This window comes from Podarcis muralis, chromosome 13, assembly GCF_964188315.1.
Source record: "Podarcis muralis chromosome 13, rPodMur119.hap1.1, whole genome shotgun sequence".
Classification (NCBI taxonomy): Eukaryota; Metazoa; Chordata; class Lepidosauria; order Squamata; family Lacertidae; genus Podarcis; species Podarcis muralis.
Window position 1 is genome coordinate 45,637,331 of NC_135667.1, and position 23,140 is coordinate 45,660,470.

The following is a 23,140-nucleotide window of genomic DNA, read 5'->3' on the forward strand; positions in this document are numbered from 1 at the left end:
GCCACAATCAGACAAAGAATTTCACCCACAGATTGTTCAAGAAATACTGCTCTGGACATAACATTTAGAACCACATACAGTTTTGAGATTATCAGAGCATGGATAGTGCAGGTCTATCCAGGAGTCAGGAGGGGGTGGGGTGGAGAGGTTCTAGCTGGTGCACTTTATAGTGAAAGGCACTTTATACCATGGATGTCAGTTGGGCATCCAGCAACAAAGGAATGTCACAATGCAGTGTCAATTCGATTGAGCCATTCTGCAGCAAAAAGGAATCTTGCCGGGTTGATTTAACTGCGATTCCACCAGCGCTTGAAAGAGCAGCGAAGCTGGTGGCCTTGTGCCACCGCAACTGAAAATAAGATTCACATACACACACAGACACCAATTAAAATTAATGGATTTCTGCCATCCCCACCTGAAAGTTGCTAAAAATGTCCCTTTCTTTATGAAGCATGGATTCTAATTATGACTGGAAACTTTTCCAAAACATATGTGGGGACCACATTTTTCTTACCTCACTTTCCCTTTTGCAATAAATCCCCATGAAAATATTTGCAGAATGTGGCTTCTTTAAAGTGCAAAATTAGGCAAATCCCAACAGGTTCTCAATATGATTTTACTATGGCTGGGCTTCTGAAAACCTTGGGTGGGCCCAATGGATATCTGTGTGTTTCTGTGTGATTTTTCTTTTCTTTTGAACAGGAAACCCTACCCACCCCCACCCCCACACAATGGCACAACACAAACTGTTTATGAGGCTCCCATCTATTTTCACCCATGATTCAGCATGACCTCTCTTAGAATCCAGGTCCTTTTTAACAGGAATCAGGGGGCCACAAGAAATGCAGAAATAACACTTTTATATCTTTCATCTTTTTATATTGTATTCTACATCTGAATTTGCAAGACCTTGCACAAGCCATGTACACAAGAGTTGCAGGCAACAGGCTTCTGAGATTTGTTATGGTGATAGTTATCTCCTTTTCTCAAAAACCTGTCGGTAAAAGTCATTAGGATAACCATAAGCAACTAAATGAGAATTCTTCATATAGTAAGAATACACAGAAACAACTTCAGAGACCTTGCTTCCCAAAAGCAATGATGGCAAGCATCTCTCACTTAGAATTAGTGGGCTTTCATTTTGCATTATATCAGACCAATATCTTTTTTTAAAAATGCACTTTTTTTATTAATCATTATAAATCTCATTCCTAAACCATAACCTCAAAAAGCCTCATTATGGTGTACAAATGTGAGAGAACATATGTTAACAGCAACCAATTAGGGCTAAATAGGACAGTGTGAGAAAGTTAACAGTTGATTTTAAAAATCCCTTCTGGTATGACAAGCCGCACCGAAAAATGCATCCATTACAATCACTACCAGAAATTCAACAAAAGTATAACTGAGACTAGCAAAGCTGGGATACTTCTTGTCCTTTGCTTATACTTCCTCAAAGCCTTGCTCAGTGATGACACTAAGGGAGGGTCCAGCCATGAGGAAAAGCACCAGCAAGATGAGAACTAGGCTTTGCACTGAGGAAACTGGGTAAGCCCAGCTTAAGTTAGTGAAAAGGAGCTGTAGCTCAGACACAGAGCCCATGCTTTGAATTAAAGAGACCCCATTCAACAAACTTGGGATTGGTGGGTCTTCCTCTACCTCAAAACTGTTGCACTTTCCTAGCCCGAGAAATTGGGATTCCGTCCTTCCTCAGGAGAGAGTCAATGCTATAAGAGGCGAAGCAGCCTTTGCCAATCTAAGGTAAAGGTAAAGGGACCCCTGACCATTAGGTCCAGTCGTGGCCGACTCTGGGGTTGCGGCGCTCCTCTCGCTTTATTGGCCAAGGGAGCCGGCGTACAGCTTCCGGGTCATGTGGCCAGCATGACTATGCCGCTTCTGGTGAACCAGAGCAGTGCACGGAAACACCGTTTACCTTCCCACCGGAGCAGTACCTATTTATCTACTTGCACTTTGACATGCTTTCGAACTGCTAGGTTGGCAGGAGCAGGGACCGAGCAATGTGAGCTCACCCCATCGCGGGGATTCGAACCGCTGACCTTCTGATCGGCAAGTCCTAGGCTCTGTGGTTTAACCCACAGCACCACCCGCATCCCTACTTTGCCAATCTGGTGCCCTCCAAATGCTGTCTGACTACAATTTCCATCAACTCCAATCAGCATAGTTGCTGTGGCCTAATAATAAATGAAGGGCACCAGGCTAAGGCAAAAAGCGGCAAGTCTGGGCCATGGGCAGCAGTCCAGAAGCCACAGGATAAGCCAGGAATGAGCAGCTAGGCAAGACTCAAGAGCAAGGCAGGATCAAGGACAACGGCCTGGGAGAGGATCTAGGCCTGCAGTGTAGCAAGAAGCAAGAAGCAAGAAGCTGGGGCCTGCAAGAAGGATGCACTCTTACTCAATACGATAACAGTGAACATTTCTTGGCACTGCTTGCATTATTCCATCCACCCATCCCTTTTTGGCTGAATAGCAGATCACTTTCGGAACCATTCCTAATGCAAGAAGCGAGAACAAAAACACATTTTAATGCTTTTGTTGCTGAAGTAGTTTAATCTCTTGATTCTATGTGATTTACTCCATACTTAAATCCATTTAGCTTGCTAATAATATAATTGCTTTTTCTATTTACATTATTTTGTTGTGGCATGCCATTTATGATTGAGCTGGTATTTAATTAGGAAATATTTATTTAGACTTCTTTTTTAGAAACATTATTAATAAAGTACAATTGAAAAATAGCATGTCAGCTCTCAAAAGAAATAGGCTTAATTGTTGTATTTTTATTTATTTTTTAAAAGAGCTTTGTAACTTGATGGTCTAATCGACAACACACATAACCTGAGGTATGCGAAAAGCCTCAAACGTCAACAGAAGAAGTATTGAAATCCACAATATACATATGAGATTTCATCCTTCTCACTCTACAGCTGACAATGGAATTGAGAGCTATCTTGTCTTTGAGGTTACTTTTCGTTTTGGGGGGCATTGCTGTGGCATTCCATCCTATCTTTCTGTAACAATATACCTTACAAACCATATCAAAATATCAACAATGCAATCAAAATTATGAAAACAAAGTTACACCAAAATATTAAAAGCAGCAGCCTAGAGTAAAAGTCAGTTTCAAAAGTCAATTTATCAAAAACGTCTACTGGAATATTACCATTTTTACAGACGCTAGAGTGAGGAGGAAGTGAGCAATCCTACGATTAAGGGATCCCCAGCTTTACATCTGCACTGGTGACTGAAAGGGACAAATTAAGGCATTCAGGAGGAAACCTTCTGCGAATTTTCTCCCATTTGCTGAATTGAACAGGAGCTGGGCAGCAGTGTATCCATGCAGTCTAATATTTGTTTCTGGCTTTTCTGCAGTATAAGGTTTCCGCATTGTGTAAGGTTCAATAACTGAGCGGCCTCTGAGCCAAATCTGGCTCTCTAGTTGTACTAAAGGGGAAAGAAGGGTATGGGGACAGTGATAGCAATGGTAATGAGACGTTCTGGCAGGCTGCTTGGATGTGGGGCAGCAAATCTGCCCCACTATCCCGTACTCCTCCTCAAGTTTCACCACAAGGCTTTTTATTGCTGACCACAGCAGGATAATTTTTATTGATTTTAAATAAAGCAAACATCCAGCCATTGCAGATTAAGCTAAGTGTTCCTGCCCCCCTCCACTTAAATAATGATGAATTCTCTTGCCAGAAGCTGACTCACATGCTGGACACTAACCAGTTACTATCTAATGCTGCAATGAGGGGCCTTTGGTGTTAAAATGTTTTAAGTGCTGCAGTGCTATTGATTCAAAGAGTTCAAGACATGTAGCAATCCATTTCTAAATAGCAAGACCACTCCAAACATAGCTCAGGTTCTAGACCTGCTTATTCTGCGAGCCTTAATGAGCCTTATTCTGTTGCATCTAAAAATCACAATTATGAAACAATAGTGGTGGTTGCCGTAGTACAAAATCTCAACTGGAAAAAACAACACAAAATTATTGAAGGATGCTTGGGCCTGAAAACAAATTAGGGGACTCAACAGTGCTTAGACTCAAGCTAAAAACCACCCTGAAGGACAGACACAAACAAGTACTACTTTGAACTACGGAAAATTAGTAATTCATAACTATGTAATTCATAACTGCACAGTGTCATGGTGGCCACCACTGTGATGGTTTTAAATGGGGGATTAGACAAACATGGGTGGCACTGTGGGTTAAACCACAGAGCCTAGGACTTGCCAATCAGAAGGTCGGCGGTTCGAATCCCCGCGACGGGGTGAGCTCCCGTTGCTCAGTCCCTGCTCCTGCCAACCTGGAAGTTCGAAAGCACGTCAAAGTGCAAGTAGATAAATAGATACCGCTCTGGCAGGAAGGTAAACGGCGTTTCCATGCACTGCTCTGGTTCGCCAGAAGCGGCTTAGTCATGCTGGCCACATGACCCGGAAGCTGTACGCCAGCTCCCTCGGCCAATAAAGCGAGATGAGCGCCGCAACCCCAGAGTCGGCCACGACTGGACCTAATGGTCAGGGGTCCCTTTACCTTTAGACAAACTTATGAAGAATAAGTCTGTTAATGACTACTAGTCACAATGACTGTGTGCTCTCTTCCCATAATGGGAGGTGGGTATTCCTCTGGATACAAGTTGAAGGAGAAAACTAGCAGGAAAGTGATATTGCACTCATGTCCTGCCTGAGCACTTCCCATAGGCATCTGATTGGCCATGGTCAGAATAGGATTCTGGACCATATGAGCTTTGGTATGATCCAGTGGGTTCAGAAGAGGTTATTTTTTTATATACACATGCTATTATTATTATCATCATCATCAACTTCATCATCATCATCATCATCATCATCATCATCATCAATTTATTTATCGCCTTCTGCACTATCATCTCAGGGTGATGTACAATATAAACAGCAAAACAAATTAAAAACACAAAAGGCTGACACATTTAGAAGAGAACTAAAACAACACAAAATACAGTGGTGCCTTGCAAGACGAAATTAATCCGTTCCGCGAGTCTCTTCGTCTTGCGGTTTTTTCGTCTTGCAAAGCAGGGCTATTAGCGGCTTAGCGGCTATTAGCGGCTTAGCGGCTATTAACGGCTTAGCGGCTATTAACGGCTTAGCGGCTTTAAGAAAAAGGAAACAAACTCGCAAGAACTCGCAAGACGTTTCGTCTTGCGAAGCAAGCCCATAGGGAAATTCGTCTTGCGGAACGACTCAAAAAACGGAAAACCCTTTCGTCTAGCGAGTTTTTCGTCTTGCGAGGCATTTGTCTTGCGGGGCACCACTGTACAGTACAGCCACTCATGGCAAAAACCCATTTATCTAGCCGGAAAAGCCTGTTAGAACAAAAATGTATTCACTTGTTTCTGGAAAGTGGAGACAGTGACACTCTTATGGGAACCATTTGCTCTATGGGATTTAAAGGGTGTGTACTTGTGCTCATTTTGCACAACTTAAGGGCCGTTTAGAGTATTTTCAACTTTATGATTGTCAATGTGTTCCTGAATGTCACACACTATGCTAAGCAAAAAAGGTAGAGGTAATTATAAAAGTTTTGTAGACTGGAATGCTTAGCTGCACCATGTGATGGTTTCTTTGGCTAGTCAAGATTTTTCAAATGACTTCCAATTTTAAATTACTCTAAACATACCTTATTTAATGTTTATTGCGTGTATGTATGTTAACTCCATGGTAAGTCACCCACTATTAGAGGAAGTGGCATCTTGACTATTGAAAAGCTAGGCTCTTTTAAATAGAGAACTGCCTATTTTTCACAAATGATTTTAGTCCTAGAAGTAGTCTAATAAACTCCAGGCTAAGCTTATAAAATATGAACACAAAAATCAAATATCTGGGATTCTACTTTTAATTTCTGCACTTTTGTGTACCATTAGAAACTTCTAATTATACATGGTTTTACTTTTCATTCGTGGGGATATACTGCTGTTCACCAGGCACCAGAGATAAGGAAACACATAGTAGTAGTAGGAGTAATAATAATAATACTAATAGTAATTTTATTATTTATAGCCCATCATTCTGGCTGGGTTTCCCAAGCCACTCTGGGCGGCTTACACCTACCCATCTTATGTATTCTGCCCTGAAGAAATCAATTCACTTAATACTTCCGTTTCAGCTAAAAGCTGCACTTTCACATTATGGCATAAAGAAGAAATAAACACCCAATAGTAAATACCCAAGAACTGTTCACTCATATGTGACAGTCTTGCAAAATAAATCCACAATATCTCCCAGTCAACAAGAACTTTTCTAATCGTACATACAATATACATTCCAGGGGTATGTAATGTTGCGTAACTCTTCTTAAGTCTGTTGTAACAAACACAGCATAGAGTCTTGCAGTACATTTAACAGAATAATTGCAGCACAGGCTTTTGGGTGTGTTTTTTTTGTGGGCCAAAAAAACACTTCATCAGATGAATAATACAGTAATCTTAGTAGGTCTTTGTAGTACATTTAAGGTTGGCTCTGATATGAATATAGATGATGGCTTTCAGCTAGTAACTGGTTCTTTGTCCCAGCCTCCAAGATACTGTAAAACGGGAATGAACAGTCTTTGACAAGCTTCGAGTGATGGTTTAGGCGACTTAATGAAATCTCCATTTCAGAAAATGTGTACCTCTAACACTGATTTGGACTCTTGGTGATTACTAGCTAGTGTATCTCAATGGAACCTCTATATGCAGAAGCTCTATACCCCTGAGTATGGTATACTGGGGGTTTACAAAGACTGTGGTTAAGGATCCTACCTAGATGGCTTTTCAAACAGGTTTTTGACAAATTCATGGGGACAAAAATTCACAGTGACTACTCTGGTTCCCTATTACTGATTCCCACTTGACACTTATATACGGTTTAGCTCTGACAGTTTGCCAGGCTGCAGCAAACTGGTCCTGAGCATAAATAAGACAAATAACTCTTAATAAGACAAATAACTCTTCGGGTGACTTGGCAGGTCCAGGCATGGTGCAGACACTCCAGACACTGCAGGTACAGCAAGTAGCCCTACAAACTGAAGTACAAATACTGAAAGCCATGATCTCCATGATAGCAGTAGAAGTTTTAATGTCCCCTATTCTTCCACCAGCAAGGAGGGTGAGGATTCACAGACATTCTATCATGGTAATTAGATCAACATCTTGATGTTCAGGAGGACATGCAACTCCACTGGATCAGATACAACCTTTCCACCTTCAGTGCTTAGAATTTGCCCCTCCACAAGTCCTGGTGGTTTATTTGCAAGGGATATCCTGGACAGAGAACAAGTCTGTCCTTAAATTTTCTGGAAAGGAGAGATAGAGGCACGGACAGGCCTTACTTGGGGTATAAGCATCGAGCCATATTATGGTCTAAGCTATAGAACAGGACTATGTTCTACCGAAAATATCGTCTCCAAGACAGCACAATGACCCATGTCTATTGTAGTGTGCTCAGTTTTCTAACAATCCACCCTAAGGACCAACTTACACAACACTGTTAAATGCTGAAAAATATCACTTGCGCTCTGAATGCCAACATGACAAAACTATGTTTAGGGAACCATTCTACCTTCCAAGGAAAGAGACAGAACACTGCATTTGTTTGACTTAGGGTATTTACTGCCTCTGTTTTTCTGAATTTTTGGTGAGATGAGGGTTGGTTAACATATCTGGAGGCACATTTGCATATGTACAAAGCACATTTATGTAACAAATGAATTCTTTAGTAGAATCCCAGCTTTCATTTTATATATTTGGTAACCCTCGGGGATTGAAGTGGCATTATCTGAAAGCCTGATGGGAAAAACACAAAATAAAATCCAAATGACATCCAAGCTCATTATGTTTTTTAAAACCTCAGAAATCTTTGAATCTGTCAGGACTTCTCAAACACTGACTCATTTGTATCACAAAATTATACATCCTGTTCTATAACATCTATACGTCAAGGTCTATAATACAAATGTATCAAAGCTTAAGATACTGACCATAGCTAAATTATACTATATATTCTTAGAATTCTTTTTGACTCTGAGAGACTACTGCAAAGGAACTGCATTAAACAAAACACAATCGTTCCATAACTCACCATGCCTGCTATTATAAGTACTCTTGTTTCTGTAGGAACAAAAGGAGGAGACACTTTCACTCCTACAGGAATTACAGCCTAAAATGATTCTAAAAATATGCAGCTAATGTGGAATATCACAAGACAGAAGTCAGGCGTATGGACAGCTTTCGCAAGTTACTCCATTAAAAGACTCAAGCTGAAAATAAACCTGCCACTGCATGCTATATTTATTCAAAGAAACCAAGTAAATGTTGAAATTAACTCTAAAGTTATGAGATTCAACCTCTCTCTCTCTCTCTCTCTCTCTCTCTCTATATATATATATATATATATATATATATTCACAGTACCTAACCACAAGACCCTCTAGCTGATCAATTCTATTTAAAGAACTCTTCTCTCTTGGTTTCTGTTTTCTTATAGGCCGGTGATTCTTAGGTTACACACCCAGTAAATACAATTTGTGGAACATGCATGCATGGGCAAACTCATATATTCAACCCTTCGGGGGGGGGGGGGAGACAGAAATGGATCATTAGATACTTAATATTTGTAAGCACAGCCCAATGCAAAATACTGTACTCAAAATCATTGTTTAAGAATATCATGTTTTTCTGCTTTTAAAAGCTCGTCTTGGTTTTCCATTATAAAACTCAATTATAACAAAAATGGCAATTACTGGAGCCTTTTATTCACTTCCCTCTCTTGTATCCTGCAGGGGAGAGGAAAGCATTTTGTCTGGGCCTACAAAAGGCTTCAGTACTGACCACTACAAGACCACCACAGAGTAGCTTCACAGCCACCCTGAACCAGTATAGAGTGCCCATTATAAAACGGAACAGTGTAGGATCAGTAAAATGCATATGGGCACAAAACTTGGATCCACTATCACTGTCTACCTGGACAGAGAACCAGAATGACTGTCCTAAGTAAAGGTAAAGGTGCCCCTGCCCGTACGGGCCAGTCTTGACAGACTCTGGGGTTGTGCGCCCATCTCACTCAAGAGGCCGGGGGCCAGCGCTGTCCGGAGACACTTCCGGGTCACGTGGCCAGCGTGACAAAGCTGCATCTGGCGAGCCAGCGCAGCACACGGAACACCGTTTACCTTCCCGCCAGTAAGCGGTCCCTATTTATCTACTTGCACCCGGGGGTGCTTTCGAACTGCTAGGTTGGCAGACGCTGGGACCGAGCAACGGGAGCGCACCCCGCCGCGGGGATTCGAACCGCCGACCTTTCGATCGGCAAGCCCTAGGCACTGAGGCTTTTACCCACAGCGCCACCCGCGTCCCTACCTATCACTTATCTCCATTTAACAGAGATGCCAGAAGATCCACCAAGGTGTCACTAGTACCACAGAGATACAAGAGTAAGGATGCATTCTTCACTCACCCAAGAAAGCAGAGCCTGACTTGGAATTCAGATCTTATACCAACGAAGTTCTGTCTAACTCTGACGTTCATTAGACAAAGTTGTCAACCTCAGGTCCTGCAACCCTGATCCTCTGACCTGCAGCCTATCCTACCATCTTACCTAACTGCTGCCATTAGTAGGTTCCATACATCTAGGTCTGGTGATATTTTTCTCTCCCTCTTGTCCCCTTCATGGTCAAGACATGATGCTGCTGCTGTTGCTGCGCTTACTGAAGAAAGTAATAATCCAGCACATGGGTTATGGCACACCACATAGAAATATTCTGCTCTCCCATGTAAGTGGCCTGCCTTGACCTTCTTTCTTAAGGAAATTAATACTTCAAAGCAATCAGAAGAACAAGTTGGGAAAGAGTATTTACATAAAACAAATAAAATATGCACCATTAACAAAGCCTGCCAAGCTAGTTAAAGCAGATCCCTTGAAAATATTGTTTTCTTTTTTGTTTCTCCAATACAGAAAGGAAGGTGTGTGTGTGTGCTTTAATCTTGTACACAAGAACAAATTGCTTCCTGCCTTACATAACCAGCTATGACTCTACTGAAAGATACAGGGATTCCCACTGCGTTGCAGAACTTGCTAGAATGCTTTCTTGTCAGTGTTGTAAATAAAAATCACTTCTACTGTAGGGGGAAAATAATAATATTTGTTCACAAGAGGCAGAGATAATATGGATCAGAGCATACATAAAAAGAGCCAAGCAGAAACTCTTCCTAAAGAAATTTGGCTAAATGAGGCCTGTGAAGTGTGAGTGTAGTGGTTAAAGTATTGAACCAGGGCCTGGGAGATAAGGATTCAAATCCTCAAGCAACCATGAAGCTCAGTGGGTGACCTGACCTTGAGCCAGTCACTGTCTCTTAGCCTCATCTACATCACAAGAAACTGAGTGGTGGTGAAGTATATCCACCACCATGGAGGAAAAGTGGGATATAAATGTAATAATATAGAAATACAGTGGTGCCTCGCAAGACGAAATTAATTCGTTCCGCAAGTTTTTTCTTCTTGCGAGTTTTTCGTCTTGCGAAGCACGGTTTCCCATAGGAATGCATTGAAAATCAATTAATGCGTTCCTATGGAAACCGACTTCAGACCAGGTCCGGGGACAGTCTGTCCCCCGACCTCTTCTGAAGGCTGGGGGGGGGGGGGACCAAGGGCTTTTCTTCCCACCCCCAGCATTTTAAAAAACCCCGGGACAGCGGGGGACTTCTCCGCTGTCCGGGGCGATTTTAAAATGCTGGCGGGCGGGAGCGAAGCAGGGGGGGAAGGCAGGCAGGGGGGACAAAGACTTTTGCCCCCCGCCAGCCTTCAGAAGAGGTCCAGGACCTCTTCTGAAGGCGGGCGGGGTGTGAAAGTCTTTGCTCCCCCCCGCCTGCCTTCAAAAGCCGTCCGGGACAGCGGAGAAACACGCTGCATTTCTCCGCTCTCCCGGGAAGGCAGGCAGGGGGGAGCAAAGACTTTCGCCCCCCGCCCGCCTTCAGAAGAGGTCCTGGACCTCTTCTGAAGGCGGGCGGGGTGTGAAAGTCTTTGCTCCCCCCCCCCCCCGCCTGCCTTCAAAAGCCGTCCGGGACAGCGGAGAAACACGCTGCATTTCTCCGCTCTCCCAGGAAGGCAGGCAGGGGGGAGCAAAGACTTTCGCCCCCGCCCGCCTTCAGAAGAGGTCCTGGACCTCTTCTGAAGGCCGGCGGGGGGCGAAAGTCTTTGCTCCCCCCCCCCACCTGCCTTCAAAATAGCGGAGAAACGAAGGCTGGCGGTGGGAGGAGGTCTCTCCGCCCCGCCGCCAGGCTTCGGAGGAGGTCCGAGGACAGTGGGGAAGACGCGCTGCACTTTCCCGCTGTCCCAGAGATTTCCCTATGGGCTTTCGTCTTGCGAAGGAAGCCCATAGGGAAATTCGTTTTGCGAAGCGCCTCCAAAACGGAAAACCCTTTCGTCTAGCAGGTTTTCCGTCTTGCGAGGCGTTCGTCTTGCGGGGCACCACTGTAAAGCTCAGTCCTCACATGATACATTCAATGTCCTCAACATATATTGTAAAAATACACAACCCTCTTAAAATTGTCTAGCACAAGTCTATCAAATTTGTATGCGGTAGTTTGTGGCCAGCACGGAGCCATAAATTGGACTTATCAAGCTTTGATGGACTGAAAGCCATGGCTGATTTGTCACATACAACAGAGTGAACTTTACTTTTGACATGCTTGTGCTAGGCATTTTACTTGTGTATTCCTTTCTTACAAAATCAATAATCAGCATCCAGGCCAAGTGTGAAAAACAGGTTATATGCCTCATCCAGAAACCTATTGCATATTTCTGTCAACACCAGGACCCATTGGTGGCAGCCATCTATCCCCAAGAAAGTGATACAGTATCATCCCCATAGGGGAATTTTGTCTCATATTAGAAGGGACTGCTACAGGGCTGCTGACAGTCTAGTATTTATCAGAAGCAGCCATAAGGATTTTTTCCTCTATTGATAGAGAAAGACAGAAGGGGGTGTGGAGAAGGAGGGAGAACCCTCAGGTGGGAACCTACCTTATTTGCCCAAACCTCAACCTGAAAGTTCTGAGATTTCACCACTCAAAAATGTTGAAAAAAGTCTGGGGCAAATACTTCGGCCCAGTACTAGCATGATATGCAACGGATGATCACTGTGCTTATTTTGCATCCTGTTTAGCTTTAACTGGATTGCTGGGAACCTGCTTTTCTGCATTTCATTGTCATGTAACTTCAACATTTACATTTCCACCCCCCTCTACAACCATGTATACACATGGCCAACTGAGGACACTGCTACATGCATCTGATAAAAGTGAACTCCAGTCCACACAGCTTATGCCATAATAAATCTGGTAAGACTTTTAGATGCTACAAGATGAGGAGGAAGATTACTAAACAGACCAGCACAGCTACACCTCCAAGACCTAAAGTTGTTAGCCCAATGCAATAAGGGGGGTTTCTTAAGTGACTTTAGACTCTGGCATTGGGCAGAGGCCATGAAACTAGAAGTGGGATTTAAGAGAATTACTGGAATGTTGTAAGTTCTGTTGATTTTTGTTTCTGGACTTACTCCATCAGACTTGTCACAAAACAATCTCTGTCATCAAATGGAAGGTCCTTGATGCGAGACCAAACTGCCAGTATCTGGGATTAGGAAAGTAGCCACAAGTGTCCATAGAGACACACAACTCTGGCAATCATTTTGGACCAACAGTCGGTGACACGAATTTTTGCATTTACTTGTTTCACAAGTTGGAATGCTTCCTTCCCTTGAGGCAGGTGGTTCAGGAACAAGATGAGTTTTTCCTCAGAGAAGGCTGATGTGCATGCCAAATAACTGGCCATCTGGATAGACATGGCAGTTGTGTAGTAAAATTTCCTCACTGTTCCATCAATTTTGTGGCTACCTCATTCACCATTGTAGTGCCATTGTGGTGCTCATTTACATTGATGCATACATCAAATGGTGATGGAGATTACCTGTCCAGGTCTGGAGGTAAAGCAGACATCTAGATGAGCTGCTTGCCAAAGAGCCAAAAGGCAGGGAAGGAAGCAGTATCTCATACATAAAAGTTTTCCAAGCCTTCCACTTTCATACTATGCCAGGAGGAGAGGGAGAGAGGTTTTGCTGCTGCTGCTGCTGCTGCTGCCCCAACCCCATAGGCAGGTATGTCTACTTCTGGTTAGCAGGAGTGGTGATGATTCTGAGTGAACTCCAGTATGAGCCTAGGCCCAAATTTGACACGATTTCGGTTCACCTTGCACTGGAGTGAGGCATTTTGAACTGAGGTTATATTCCAAATTCCTTCAACTCAAGTTGCACTTCTATCATTAGTAATTCACAGAGGTACCGTCTTAATTGTGAAGGGCAAAACGTTTACATAACATCCCAAAGAGGAAAAAATATTTAATGTGAAGATAAGAAATAAAATTAATTCACTCCAGCAATGTACGAAAATGCCATACTGATTTCAAGGGACTTTCTCTCCATGTCAGTTGGCTTAAAGCTGCAAACCTAACAAGCTTGAATGAGCAGCAAGCCAAACAGCTTTTGCTTAGTTCTATAGTTGTTAAGTTTTATGGCTAAAGTCCAAGGTTCCCCCATCTTTAAACAAGTTATAAAATTTATATTCACTTGACCTGACCTATCTCTCAAGCCACTTTACACATTTAAATATTATTCCAAGCAAATATACCAGAATAGGCTTGGAAGGGGAACATTATGTATTTTCATATTTTTTTCTGAAAATTCAATACATACTTTTATCTGTCTAGTTCACAAACAAGGAAGATTCCAGTTCAACAAAATATTTTTTAAAAAAACCTAAATACACTGGTTTGAAAATGCAAAAATTGCTACTCATGTTTTTCACTGCACTCAAAATTAGTAAACAGTTATGCTAAATGAAATCATTTACTGTTTCTAGCAATAAAATCTAGAACACATAACCTTGGCTGCATTTCTTGACATTGGAGTAGCTTATTAGTACATAAACAACTTCTGCAAGTGGCAAGTCTATTTTTTCCTTTGTGGGTGGTGAAAATCTCTTGGGAGCCGCAGGTTTCATAATCCAGCCATATATTAAAACATGAGCTGAAAAACATCTTTGAATGCAGCAGCAATCTATTAGATACCATGTTCCAAGTAATAGGATCTTCAGCAGCTTAAAGCGAAAAAATAATGCAACTAGTAATACTCTATTAAGGTAAAGAAAATAATATTACTATAACATAAATTTTCACTAGTTCAATGTAAAAGTGAACATCTTATTTTAAAAGGCAATACTAAATACATTATATAAGAGCTGTAAGCAAGCAATCAGAAATCTCAGAACACCACCTCTGATTCACAACAGCAGCCTCTTGATGGTTTCTGTGACAAGAGTTTTCAAGAGACAAAAACCCTTTTGCTGCAATGATTTTTTTTTAATGTTTGAAGCAGGCCTGAAAATATTAATAAAAAGATTCAGCTAGAGTACATGCAAGATGCAAATTTTCCTCCCCATATACTTACAGGGTTCAGTTCTTCCTCCCCATTAGTCGAGAGAATGCAATCTTTCTGCCAGTAAGACAAAAAACCTGCTCTTTCACAGGCAACGTTGCCAGCAATCCACCCTCTTGGTTTGTTTGCCGCTAGATCCATATCACTGCTGACAGCATCAGTGTGATGTTACGTGTCTTGTGAGGTTTGATCCCAAAAGCCAATCTCCCTACAGTGCTTGCCTTTTCTGGGTGATCAAGGAAAGCCAATTCAAGGTCAATTTCAGGAGAGCTGACATAAATGCTAAGCTTCTCTCGCTATTAAGTCCTTTAGCACAAAATAACCCTTCTTCTCTAGACTACCACACAAGTAGTAGACTCTGCAGCTCCCTGGGGGTTAAATTAAGTATTTTCATACGGAATCTCTCTATGGCGCACTTTAATTTGTCCTACCCCTTGTCGGAGTAAATTACAGAAGGGACATGAAGGTAATGGCGCAGTATACCAAGTGAATGATTCACTGATATGCTCCTTAACATTCAGGAGTAACACGAAGGCTAGCGATGCAACCCAGTCCAGAGCTGATGAATGGTGCAGTGCTGCTGTTGTCATGGCAACTTGCAGGAAAAAAAGCACTACCATGTAAGGAACTGTGACATGGATTCCGGGAATGGTTTATATTAAAAAGCAATAAACCCTTTAACACTTACCTTCTCTCTATTGCATGTCTGTGCAGCCTTCATTTTCAGTCACAACAAATTGTCACATGCATTATCACCTCAAAAAAGAAAAACTGTTTGCACTGGGAATACTGCAGTAAGCAGCAGTAACACTGAAACAACACAAAGGCTCCTCTTGCAGCGGTTAGGCAAGGGAAAGGGAGAAAAACGTTTGGCTGAGAATTAGGATTCTATCAATCATATGTTTGGAACAGAAAACAGGACTAATAGCAGCTCAGCATGTCAGAGGGCTGGCTGGAGACTCAGCTCCAAGCCTGGGATAACCCACCCCAGGTGTCAGCTGCAAGCCTCTTCAAGAGCCATTGCTGGGTTCCTACTCTGCTACAGTGATGGCAAGCACAGAGTGGATCTTACGCACACGAAAGGCAACAGCTGGGATCAGAAACCGGCAAGACATAATGATCCTAGTAATTGATCAGGATGAGTTGCTTTGAACCCAAACGATTTAAATGGTTGATTTAAATGATTAATTTAAATCACTATGGTGTGTTTGGGCAACAGCGGCATCACAAACAGCCACTCCTCAACCTCATGCCAGTAAAAAAAAACCACATGCGACACTAGTATGAGAGTTTGACAGTTTCTGTTAACATAAAAATATACTAATCCAAATGTGATTGGCAAGAAGAAGCAGCTTGGGAAAGGAGGAGGCCCCCACTGACGTCTATTTCATAATTTTTTTTTGGGGGGGGGGAGTCTTGCTTCTGCCTGCAGCACCTTTTCTGAAAAGTTTTGATGTGCTTCTCCTCAATCTTCTCAACAGGGCTGAGGACCACCTCCAAAAGGTATTCCCATCACCACATTGCTTTGCCTCATACAGTGGTACCTCGCAAGACGAATGCCTCGCAAGACAAAAAACTCGCTAGACGAAAGGGTTTTTTGTTTTTTGAGCTGCTTCGCAAGACGATTTTCCCTATGGGCTTGCTTTGCAAGACGGAAACGTCTTGCAAGTTTGTTTCCTTTTTCTTAACACCGTTAATACAGTTGCAACTTGACTTCGAGGAGCAACTCATAGCACGCGGTGTGGTAGCCTTTTTTGAGGTTTTTGAAGACTTGGGTGATTTTTGAAGCTTTTCCAAAACTTTCCTGACACCGTGCTTCGCAAGACGAAAAAAATCGCAAGACGACAAAACTCGCGGAACGAATTAATTTCGTCTTGCGAGGCACCACTGTACTATCCCTTGCTTTCTCAGAGTTGGCCCTAGGATTCCTTTTCTCTCCTGCAAGAGGCTGCTCCCCAATCCACCAATAACCCTTGCCTCTTTCTTTCTCTACCCCCTCCACTTGCCTGATCTCTCTGCTCTTCCTCTGGCGTCTCTGGCTCAATGCCACCTGTCCTGCCCTCTTCCTCCATGTCTCTTTCTTCCAGCTGCCCATTCTCCTCTACATTCCTCTCTCCTCCTCACTCAAGATTTTGATCTGGCTCCTGCCATGCCTGCTCTCCTCCTCCACTCACAGGAAGCTGCTTGTCCTCTGCCTGCCATCTCCTCACCTCCCTACCAGCTCCTTGTAACTCCTTTTTCAGCCTGCCACTGCTGCTCTGCTCTGTCTCCTCCTCACAAACTCCTCTGTAGTTCTGTGCTGGCTCTCTGCATAGCCCATGACTCCACACCAGCTGCTTGGGGTATCTAGAGGTGACAGAGGCTACGGCCACCCTTGGGGCTCTTCTGCAGGAGCCAGGGGAGGGGAGTAGCAACGCTTATTCCGAACATTAGGTCACAACCAACAGATGTGAGCGGGAAGACAAACTGAAAGTAATTTAACTCACGTTTTCCAATTTGAAATTCATATACAGTATTTCCAAAGCAAGTACACACCTTAACTGGTTACCATACCAATCAGAACATGTTGCTTTACAACTAAATACACCTTTACACAAGCTAGGAGCTTAATGAGGCGCTTTCTTGGAAGACAATTCAAAAACTTCAAGTAGTACAGAATGCGACAGCCAGGACAGCAAGTAGAGCAGGTATAGCATCAATATTCTAACATATCATTCTTGTTGTATATATACACACATATATATATATCTTGGTGTGTGTGTGTGTGTGTGTGTGTGTGTGTGTGTGTGTGTGTGTGTGATATATATATAGATAATGATAGATAGATAGATAGATAGATAGATAGATAGATAGATATAGAGATAGATAGATATATAGATATAGGTATATATATATATAGATATATATAGATATATATATAGATATATAATGGCCGAGGGAACCTGTAGTCTCCAGGAATGATGGGAGCTATAGTCCAACAATATATTGTTTCTCTATCCATGCTATTACAGACGCACCAGATTAAAACTCCTAAATGGAATTAATAAAATACACATTTCTGTTTTAAAGGAAGGACAGCTCCTTGCTCCCATGTTTGTTTTAGAGTGGTTGGTATCTTATATCCCTGCAACCTTTTTTAGGTCTCCAGCATTCAAGAGCCACAAAACCTCGACCTAGGCAAGATGCTCAAACCAGACAACGGTAAGAAACTGGCTATATTATGTGTTTGGAAATGATGTTTGATGTTTTTTGACTTTCCAGAATATCAGTCTCACATTTGATCTACAAAATCACATTGCACTATCTTCCTTCATTATGAGTCCAAGGTATCACTACAATTGATTGTAAAATAATTGTGACAATAGCAATGCTCTTTCCCCCAATATTACTCTTTCTCGTCAGACTCTCAAACCATTCTGCATTTTTCGAAACCATTTGTCTATGGTATGTTCCCCTTGCAAACACATCTTGAAGGAAAGATAGAAGAGCTTCTTGCACCATGCAAGTGAAGATAAGTAGCTAAGAATTACAGGTTTATTCCTGTGCCTTTGGGCCATGATGCAGTCTCTTTCACAGCTTCTTCATAAAACCACACACCTTATATGTTCATCGAGCATTACTCCACCCACAGCAGACTATTTTTGTGTTTTATGCCTCTCTCCCTTTCCACCCCCAACAATTCTCTGAAGGCTCTGAGTTGCTTGGCAAAGGAATTGGCCGCATTCCAGGTTCGGCAGGGATAGCTAAGACGCCCTGCGGTCCTTTTATTCAAGATAGCATTATGGGTTTATCTTGCCTGTGAAGAACAGAAATGTACCCAACCTGTCCTCCGTTATGACATCCTGGCTCTACCTGCAAAGGCAGCCTGCTAACCCTCTGGCCTATTAAGTACAGTATTCTCAGATGGGCTAGTTCTTTGTGTTGGCACCTTTACCATCAGACAACCCTGAGTCCATCTGCAGCTTCTTCTGCTCCCTAATTCTTGAAATAAGAGTGCAGAATCCAACAGGGTCATCAATTACCAGGGTTCCAGAATGCCCTCCCCACACATGAACATAATCCTACTTATATTGTATCTTTGTGTGGGTCTTGGAAGCCAGCTCAGATGCCAAACTTGGCTGAAAAGCAGTGTATGGATATTATGAATACCTAAAAATAATATTAAGAAGAGCCCTGCTGGATCAGACCAAAGTTCTCTTTGCACAGAGGCCAACCGGATGCACACAAGCAGGGCCCACGAGCAGTAGCACGTTCCCATCCATGATCCCCAGGAACAGGCATTCAGAAGCATACTGCAGTTGACTACAATACTGATGCTAATATAGCCACCATAACTTGTAGCTCTTGATAGCCATATCCTCTGTAGTGGTTCTAGGGGTTGCTCATGCGTAAGCCAGTGCAAACACCTGGCTGGGTTGCCTAAGTGAACTTTTTCTGTCCGGACAGCCACTCTCCCGTGGCTGTCTCAATCGCTGGCAGAATCCGTCAGTGGGCGTTTCTTAAACTTCTTCCAGCAAAGAAGCTCTTTGACGCCTAGTCTCCTCCTACTCTCTCTGCGCGAAAGCTTTCTGCGCAAGGAGGGCGTAGGTAGCGGAAGACCTCTACTCTCCCCGCTGGTCCCCGGCAAGGAGTCATGGGACCGCCTCGCCGCTTCCCCTATCTGCCCCCCTTCTCCACTGGTGCTACGCTGATTCTCTTCCCCAGAAGATGGGCTGCCTCTCCCAATCCTGGGACGCTCTCTGGAATCCCTCTGGATTTTGCTCTCTCCCTCCGGCACTGATGGCAGTTCCCTGACATCCTCCATTAATTTGTCTATGGATATGTTACAAAATACAGAAATGGAAACGTTAAAAATCTAAGCACCATGTAGGCCTGCCTTATTTTTCTGTCAAACACAGCAACCTGGATTCACAACTTCTCCATAGGGACACAGTTAATTCGGTCACCAAATATATTTTATTCGTATTATCATATTTGTATTCTTACCTTCCTTTAAGGAACTCGTAATAATAATAATAATAATAATAATAATAATAATAATAATAATAGTAATCTATTATTTATACCCCACCCATCTGGCTGGGCTTCCCCAGCCACTCTGGGTGGCTTCCAAAAAAATATTAAAATACTGTGATACATCAGACATTAAAAGCTTCCCTAAACAGGGCTGCCTTCAGATGTGCCTGTAATAGTTATCCTATTTGATTCTCAAAATAGTCACTTGTGGTAGGAGAGACAAGGCTAGTAACTGGCTCAAGGTCCCACAGTGAAAGAGATGCGACCCAGGTCCCTGTGATCTAACGACTCCAGATTAGCTCTCCAATTAGGTTATAACTTGACCAATAAAGTTTCTACACTTTGTCATCATAGACAATTTGTTGCCACAAGTGACAAAACTATTTTTCAGACAGAGGTGGTGTCAAAAAGGTTATGTTACAAATCTGACAAGTAGGACACGTAGGGATTATAAATTCACATTTTGATTAATTTCAGGCCACACCAGGATTAAAAAATTAATTCCAAAAACAACAACAACATTTTATGAGAGGATTAATCATAACATTTCTATCACAATAGTTAAATTGGATTGAAATGGCTGCATGAATTTACACCTTTGTTATTGTTTGATAGCCAAAAGATTTGCAATTCTACACCAATTCTAGTCTGACATGGTCTTACCATGATGGGAAAACCTCCAATGGAAAGTGTCAATATGAGGCTTAAGTACTTTATAATTTACTAAATAAAATAAACTAATTCCATTTATTTTAATTAAGTAAAAGCTACAATGTGCTAGATAGGATTACTGAACCCAGAGAAGCACAAAAGTTACAACATTTCAATTATATTTCAATTATAGTCAGATTAAGGGGGGGGTGTTTTCCTATTTCTTCTCTCCTCTTTTTCTTAGTAGTATCTTTTTTCTGTAAATATTAATTTATTTCTACAACTACAAAAAGATAATTAAAAAATTACCAGCCTAAGTACACTTCCTGAAACTGCAGAGATACTCATGCAATGTAGGACATCTGAGAAATCTGAATTAAGAAGAATGTTGTCAAATATATCCTGTTGTGTCAATTCCACACTCCAACATTCCAAAAGCCTCAACTGGCATAATTCTCATCCCAGGTCTTTTACAGAGGAAGAACAGATTTGGTCTCTTTTAAGAAAGTTTAGTAAAATAGAAGATTGAAGGAATATCCTAACAGCAGCATTGAGTGACCTGGTGGATGATGGGAGGGGTGCAGTCCTGTTGGTTCTCCCTGGGTGTCTCAACCATGGTCTATTTCTGGCTCATCTAGCTGGAGTGAATCTGGGAAACAGAATGCTGTGGTGGATCTGGTTCCTCCTTGCAAGATGAATCCAGATGCTGGCGCAAGAGGACTTCTGTTCTACCTCATGGTACCTTAGGGTGCCTCAGAGCACCATCTTGTCCCCAGGCTTTTTACATGAAGCCACTGGTGGGAAAGGAAGTCATCTGGAGTTTTGGAATAATGCTGATAACATTAAATTCTACCTCTCATTTCCACCTACTGACAGATATCTGGAGGTAGTTTTGGGATAGGTAAAGGTAAAGGGCCCCCTGACCATTAGGTCCAGTCGTGACCGACTCTCTGGGGTTGCGACGCTCATCTCGCTTTATTGGCCGAGGGAGCTGGCGTACAGCTTCCGGGTCATGTGGCCAGCATGACTAAGCCACTTCTGGCAAACCAGAGCAGCACACGGAAACGCCGTTTTACCTTCCCGCTGGGGTGGTACCAATTTATCACCTTGCACTTTGACGTGCTTTCGAACTGCTAGGTTGGCAGGAGCAGGGACCAAGCAACGGGAGCTCACCCCGTTGCGGGTATTCGAACCGCTGACCTTCTGATCGGCAAGTCCTAGGCTCTGTGGTTTAACCCACAGCACCACCCGCGCCCCTTTTTGGGATAGATGAGGGCTGACAAGCTGAAACTCCACTCTGAAAAGACAGCGGTACTGTGGGAGGAAAGGTCAGCCTATGTAGATGGAGGTCTGCAACTGGTTCTGGATTGGATTCCACTCTCTCTGAACCATTCAGTTTTGCATATTGGAGGTCCTCCTGGACTCAGTGCTATCTGGGGAGGCACAGGCAGCATCTGCGGTGTCATTTACCATCTTTAGGTGGAACACCAGTCCGAGGCCCTATTTGGAAATGGTGTACTTTATCTCAATTACTCATATCTAGGTTATGTCCCGATTAAGCTATGGTGATGTACGTTACATAGAATTGCCTTTAAAGGCAGTCCAGCAGCTTCTGGTACAGAATGCAGCCGATGGACACTTGAGAACATCAGGTGTTCAGAGCCTACTAAATGGTCTTGACCTTTTTAATTCCCTAAACTAGCCTCATCAGGAGTGATGAGAGCTATCAAAAATATATGGAGGCCATTAGGCTGCGGGAAGCTACCCTATACAGTTTCCTGAGCCTAAATATGTCCAGGCATTAAGATCACCAAATGACCATGTTCATATGTCCACCATATTGGACACATTGGCAGGTATAATAAACAGGGCATTTTCAGTTGTGGCCTGGTCACTGTGGAACTCCATTTCAATTTGTCTCCCTCATTGTTTCAGAGACCTTTTTACTACAATCCACCTTCGTTTAAAAATGAATGGCTGGATTTTGAATTATTCTTTGAATGGCAGCCTCTGCTGTATAACAAGCTCCATCAGGCTCCTCCCTCAACTGTCATGTACAATAGCTATTCCATAAGGGTATAGGAGACTAAAAGAGAGAGAGAGAGAGAGAGAGAGAGAGAGAGAGAGAGAGAGAGATATGGGACTGCAGCGCCTCTCCATCCACTCTGCTGAAAAACCAGCAACTTTTGGAGCTACCTCCGCTTTCCCTTCCTCCACTCTCCCAACCCCTTTTCCCTTTGTGTCACATCATGTAAGCCAAAAGGAAGTGACTGCCTTATCACTGACATTTGTAAGTAACCATGAAATCACTGGCTGAACAGCAGGAATAATAGCACTATTACAGTGGATGCTCGGGTTGCGAACGGGATCCGTGCGGGATGCATGTTTGCAACCCGCATAGGTGCGTCTGTGCACACACGGATTGCGCTTCGGCGCATGCGCAAAGCACAACTTAGTGCTTCTGTGCATGCGCGACTGCTGAAACCCAGAAATAACCCGTTCCAGTATTTGTGGGTTGCGGCGGTCCGTAACCTGAAAAAACACAACCTGAAGCGTCTGTAACCCAAGGTATGACTGTATATCATTCTTGCTTTAATGTGTGATAACATTTAACTGTTTTGTTTGAATCATTGGTCTGAAAGGATATGTGCTACTCTTCTAGTTTTTAACATTTTAATTAGTGGTGGGTTTTAAAAAAAGTTTTTAGGATCCTGATTGCCACCTTGGGATAACTTTTTGTTTTAAAAACACATCAAGTGAAGAACACACTAATAGATAATCTGCTCTGGCAGTTAGACGACCATGTATATTCTTCCAGAAATGCAATTAAGTAAAGCATTTTTATTTGACTCAGCCAACACAATGCATAGGCTGGTAGGGTAGAAAAATGAAAGGTTGGGTAGCCAAACTGGTGTCAAAGATTTAATGGTTACTTTGGCATCTTTCCATTCTGGATGCA

At 42.7% G+C, this 23,140-nt stretch overlaps 1 protein-coding gene across 9 annotated transcripts in view; it reads right to left on the reverse strand.

The window, feature by feature from the left end:
• TANC2 (tetratricopeptide repeat, ankyrin repeat and coiled-coil containing 2) overlaps window positions 1–23,140 on the reverse strand; it is a 206,680-nt gene that overhangs the window by 107,182 nt on the left and 76,358 nt on the right. Inside the window, exon 1 of one of the 9 annotated variants that reach the window (XM_077917516.1) lies at window positions 14,527–15,005. The exons of the other annotated variants lie outside the window; for them this stretch is intronic. The gene's annotated coding sequence lies outside the window, so the exon portion shown is untranslated. Of the gene's footprint in view, window positions 1–14,526; window positions 15,006–23,140 lie in introns of those variants that run through there. 9 annotated transcript variants of the gene reach the window in all.